Source organism: Marmota flaviventris, chromosome 13, assembly GCF_047511675.1.
Source record: "Marmota flaviventris isolate mMarFla1 chromosome 13, mMarFla1.hap1, whole genome shotgun sequence".
Lineage (NCBI taxonomy): Eukaryota > Metazoa > Chordata > Mammalia > Rodentia > Sciuridae > Marmota > Marmota flaviventris.
The window spans coordinates 40,192,243-40,198,242 of record NC_092510.1 but is presented as its reverse complement, the minus strand read 5'-3'; positions in this window follow the sequence as shown (position 1 = coordinate 40,198,242).

The following is a 6,000-nucleotide window of genomic DNA, read 5'->3' as shown; positions in this document are numbered from 1 at the left end:
AGTAGACACTCCCAGCCTCAGTGCTCACAGGTGTGGAGTGGGCTCTGGCAATCTGTGGAGCTAAGCTGGCTGACTCAATTTGTATTGAGATTTTTGGGAATAAATCTTCCACTAGGTTCTCAATATCTAAGTGAAAGATCTCAGATTGATGGATAAACAAATGGGATGTGAAGTTAGTAGGGAATCAGATCAGATCTGCAGCCGAGGAGATTGTCTTGAAAGACAATCAGCTTTAGGTTGGAACAGGAAACAAAGAAATATGAGAGCTCCAGGGAGTTGAGTTTAATGACTAGCAACAGTCAGGGAAAGCTAGACTGCAACAGAGCACAAACAGGACAGAAATGAACAATGAAAAATAGTGTAAAAGAGAGCCAGGAACAAAGGATCTGCACATGAAACAGTCTGTTCTCTGGTACTGAACAAAGGGCTGGGCACAAGAGGCTGGCTACTTTCCCCAACCTGGAGTCAAATGAAGAGGTACGGTCACCTGGGACCCTGGGGGAAGGTTCCCTCTGTGGAGCCATTCATTGGAGAGAAGATTTCAACATCTTTTCCAAAGACCTGCAGTAGTTAGAGTCAAAGACCAGTCTGGATACAGAGAAAGGTTCAGGAAGGGAAATCAGTGGGTTACTTATGAGCAAGAATGAAGAGTTTAATTTCAATTCAACATCGATCAAGATTTTTGTTGGGACAAAAGACATAAAACAAGTACATGCAATACTACAAGGCAAAAAGAAAAAGGTTGTACAAGATATTGTGAGAATACAATGGATGAACATTTGGATGGTGATGTTGTGATGGGAAAAATGTTCAGGGATTACTTGCTGGTGGGCAATAAGATCCAAACCATCTTAAAAGAAATACAAGATTTATAGTAAATAGGTTCATAGCAGGTATAGAGCACATCATGAGTGAACAGCCAAAGGTGGCAGAGTGGCCAAGAAGAATCAGTGGGCATGAGTTTTTTATTGAATTATAAGCTATTCAGTAACCTAAGTACAAGGTAGGAAGAGATAGAAAGTTGGATGGGGAAGGAAGCAGGGACCAGATCATGGAACATCTTTGACACCAGGAGAAAGAATTTGGATGTTTGCCTGTTGTCTTTGTCCATTCAAGCTGCTACAATAAACTACTTTAGATTGGATAATTTATAAATAATATAAATATATTTCTCATAGTTCTGGAGCTGGGAAGTCCACTGTCAAGGTGCCAGCAGATTTGGTGTCTGGTGAAGGCTTTTTCTCTGCTTCAGTGATGGTGCCTCTGGCTACATCCTCCCATGGTGGAATGGGGAAAGGGTGCTCACTTCCATCCCTATAATAAGAGCACTAATATAATCCATGAGAATAGAGCCCTTTTGACTTAAATCACTTTCCAAAAGGCCTCATCTTCTAATTTTCCATAATGGGGATTTTGTTTCAATGAGCATTTTGGAGGGACATATCAGAGCATAACACCTGGTACATCAGAGGTCACATAAAGGCAAAACCATGAACTGATTTTGACCTTGTGTAGTTTATTTGGTTAACACACATCACTTAAAAGACTGAAAAACCATTTAAAGTTTTGGAAGTTTCACATATCAAAGAATCGAATTTTCTGGTCTTGTAGGAAAAAAATGAGAAAATCTGGCAATCCTAGGTCTAGAGTTGGATTTGGTCAAAATTACATTGAAGACAAATATCAGCTGTGTTCTCTGGACAGGGGAGGTCCATTTCCAGTTTCCAGTTCCCCACAGTCCTCACTACTCTACTGATTCCCCAGCTGCCAGCCAGCTGCCTCACTCTTTTATGTACTGCCCTTGTAGTGGTGAGAGTAGCTGAGAAGGATTAAAATACCAGCATTCAAAGTTTGACTTGCTCCCAACATGTTGTAGGTCCATGAGAAGGTTATTTGTTCCTTTTTGTTCTTGGATTTCTTAGCTCTTAAATCCAGACTAATTTATTTCTAAGGTTCCTTCCTGCTTTGTCAAGTTATGGTTCTATTATAATTAAAACAGTAATAAAAACTGCTACAGTAATTTATACTTTTCAAATTGTTCCTATACATTTTTCACAGTCCCTCTTAGATAGATATTATGTTCTTGATTGAATAGATTAATAAACTAGGTCCCAGAGAGGCTAAGAAATGAATTTTGTAACCTTTTCCCCATACCACACTATACCACTACACCACGATACTTGAATTCCCATCTTGCTAATATTCTCCAGGGTTGTGGTACACAATGATTAAAATAATGAAATTCAATCAGCTAGCATGTATGAGATAAAATGTATGAGATGCAACTCCAAGGAAATGAGACAGATTTCATATGAAAAGCACAAAGTAGCTTTATATAGATTTTAATCCTCATATTTCTTGCAAGATATTTTGGCATCCTGGACAAGAAAGAACTGCACAGCCTGTAAGAAGGGCTTCACTCACCTTTTTTTACTTCCCCAGATAATTGATCTGAACATGAAATCTTTGCAGCTATTTTTGTGACCAGGTCTGAAAATAAATTTTCAATACCCAGATGCGGTAAATCCTGTAGTAGTTAAAGTGTGGGTCTGCAGGGAATGTAAACGTCACTGGTTTCATATATTGCAAGGGCTTTCACTCTCCTTTTGTACCCATGTGAAGAGAGAGCAAGCCTCAAAGCCAGATTTTTGATGTTGGAATAGCTCTTTTCTTTATGAAAACCAACAGGGAATTAGAAGACCAGAATTGCAAGTCATGCAATTTTGTCCAATGACCAAATGTTTTGCTTTATATCCAGGTGAATCTGAAGTTGCTGGAGAGAAAGGTCTGCTTTACAAAGGGATTACAGAAGTCAAGCTTTAGTAATCCACATGTTACAGATATACCAGGGCCAAAAACTTATTTTTCCTGTTCATTCAAGAAAAGTGTGTAAACTGAAAGATAATTGAGATAATGATGTTAATCAACTCAGACAGAAAGGCTGGGGATAAAACAAGTTTAGCATGTGATTACCTATCACCTCTAATGGGAAACAGAATAACATTGCTGAGGTGTACATCACTGCATGTGAGAAGCATGGTAATTATTATAATGCTCTTGTGAATTAAGATAAGTGGCATATATTATTTTTCAGAAGAGCCTTTGTTTGTCTGAGATGCTGATTGGTCGAAGGGCATTCTGAGTTGCATGAAAACCTGAGATCACATTTCAGACAATTCGCTGTCATCACTTTCTCTAGTCATTACTCCAGTGATGGACCTCTGGACCAAGAGTTTTGTCCTCTTTTGCCTATGGTCCCATCCCTTCCTTCTTCCTGAGGTTCCTCCTCTGTGGTGAACCAACACATCACACAGTTTGGGGAATAAAGTCTCTTTGACTGTATTGTAGAGAAGTTTGGGACATAACCTCTGCACAGTCAGGCAGTGAACAAGGGCACACACAGCACAAAGGCAGTGTGAGCCTGAGACACATTAACATAATTTTGACTTCTTTGAGCCAAGGTATTTGACTAAAGTCCAGCTAAGGAATTTTCTCTTGGATTTGGGAAAAACAAGGACTTTTCTGAGTTCTCAGGGCAATCTGGAGTTTAGGTAAAAGCTGCTTTCTTTGCAATCACTTGACAGATAATCTTATCATTCCTTTCCTTGGACCCTACACCCACTTCTTGGACTGGCCTCTGGAAAGTTGCTTCACAGGGGTTCCTTTAACAATATGGTCTGCATTCCTTTAATCCCATCTTGCTCCCTGTTTCAACCCAGGTTATTTTCTTCTTCATCATTGCTCTCTCCTATTTTCATCTCCTTAGTTGGGTAACACTTCTTTCTATGATCCTTCTAACTTTAAAAAATTTTTAATCTTCATTTTATTTTTATGCAAGTCAACTCATTGTGAATGAGAATTTCTTTTAGGAGAGAGAGGAGATGCCTAGTGAAATTAAAAAAATAAATTCACATTTTGATATTTTTCTTCTGCTCTAAAATATAGATATAATAGATAAATATAAAAAAGAAAGAAAAACATTAAATTAATCTTTTGTAATTGTGATTTTCATAGATTAAAATAGTAAAAATTTTAGGAATTTTAACCAGTTCACTTTAATATAACTGGACAAAAAATTAGATAAATGTTTTTTTTATATTGGAAATAAAGGGACCAGTGGGATTGGAGTTACAGGATTGCTCAGTTCTGGAACTGGAGAGGCAGTAGCTGACTATTAGACATGGGGACATAGAATATTCCATGGAAGTTGGAGGACCAGACACAGTTTTCTCAGTTAAAGCCTCAATGCATTAGAGCTCAGCATATCAATTACCCCCCAGGGTATTTCTAAACTGTTACTCTGAGGCTGTGTTCTGAACTGGAGTCTAGGACATCAGGTTGAGGCAACTTCAGAACTCCTGGAATGTGGGAAAAAAGGAGAAAGGGAAAATAAAAACAATATCTATTGGAACATATATTTGGAAGATATTGGATATTGGAACAATATCTTCCAAATTCATTCTATGAGGCCAATATCACCCTGATCCTGAAACCAGACAAAGACACTTCAAAGAAAGAAAACTACAGACCAATATCTCTAATGAACTTAGATGCAAAAATCCTCAATAAAATTCTGGTGAATCGAATACAAAAGCATATAAAAAAAATTGTGCACCATGATCAAGTAGGATTCATCCCTGGGATGCAAGGATGGTTCAATATACGGAAATCAATAAATGTTATTCACCACATCAATAGACTTAACAATAAGAACCACATGATCATCTCGATAGATGCAGAAAAAGCATTCGACAAAGTACAACATCCCTTTATGTTCAAAACACTAGAAAAACTAGGGATAACAGGAACTTACCTCAACATTGTAAAAGCTATATATGCTAAGCCTCAGGCTAGCATCATTCTGAATGGAGAAAAATTGAAGGCATTCCCTCTAAAATCTGGAACAAGACAGGGATGCCCTCTCTCACTACTTCTATTCAATTTAGTTCTCGAAATACTAGCCAGAGCAATTAGACAGACAAAAGAAATTAAAGGCATAAAAATAGGAAAAGAAGAACTTAAATTATCACTATTTTCGGACGACATGATTCTATACCTAGCAGACCCAAAAGGGTCTACAAAGAAACTACTAGAGCTAATAAATGAATTCAGCAAAGTGGCAGGATATAAAATCAACATGCATAAATCAAAGGCATTCCTGTATATCAGTGACAAATCTTCTGAAATGGAAATGAGGACAACCACCCCATTCACAATATCCTCAAAAAAAATATAAAATACTTGGGAATCAACCTAACAAAAGAGGTGAAAGATTTATACAATGAAAACTACTGAACCCTAAAGAGAGAAATAGAAGAAGACCTTAGAAGATGGAAAAATATACCCTGTTCATGGATAGGCAGAACTAACATCATCAAAATGGCGATATTACCCAAAGTTCTCTATAGGTTCAATGCAATGCCAATCAAAATCCCAACGGCATTTCTTGTAGAAATAGATAAAGCAATTATGAAATTCATATGGAAAAACAAAAGACCCAGAATAGCAAAAGCAATTCTAAGCAGGAAGTGTGAATCAGGCGGTATAGCGATACCAGATTTCGAAGTATGCTACAGAGCAATAGTAACAAAAACAGCATGGTACTGGTATCAAAACAGGCGGGTGGACCAATGGTACAGAATAGAGGACACAGAGACCAATCCACAAAATTACAACTTTCTTATATTTGATAAAAGGGCTAAAAGCATGCAATGGAGGAAGGATAGTATCTTCAACAAATGGTGCTGGGAAAACTGGAAATCCATATGCAACAAAATGAAACTGAATCCCTTTCTCTCTCCATGCACAAAAGTTAACTCCAAATGGATCAAAGAGCTTGATATCAAATCAGAGACTCTGCACCTGATAGAAGAAAAAGTTGGCTCTGATCTACATATTGTGGGGTTGGGCTCCAAATTCCTTAATAGGACGCCCATAGCACAAGAGTTAATAACTAGAATCAACAAATGGGACTTACTCAAACTAAAAAGTTTTTTCTCA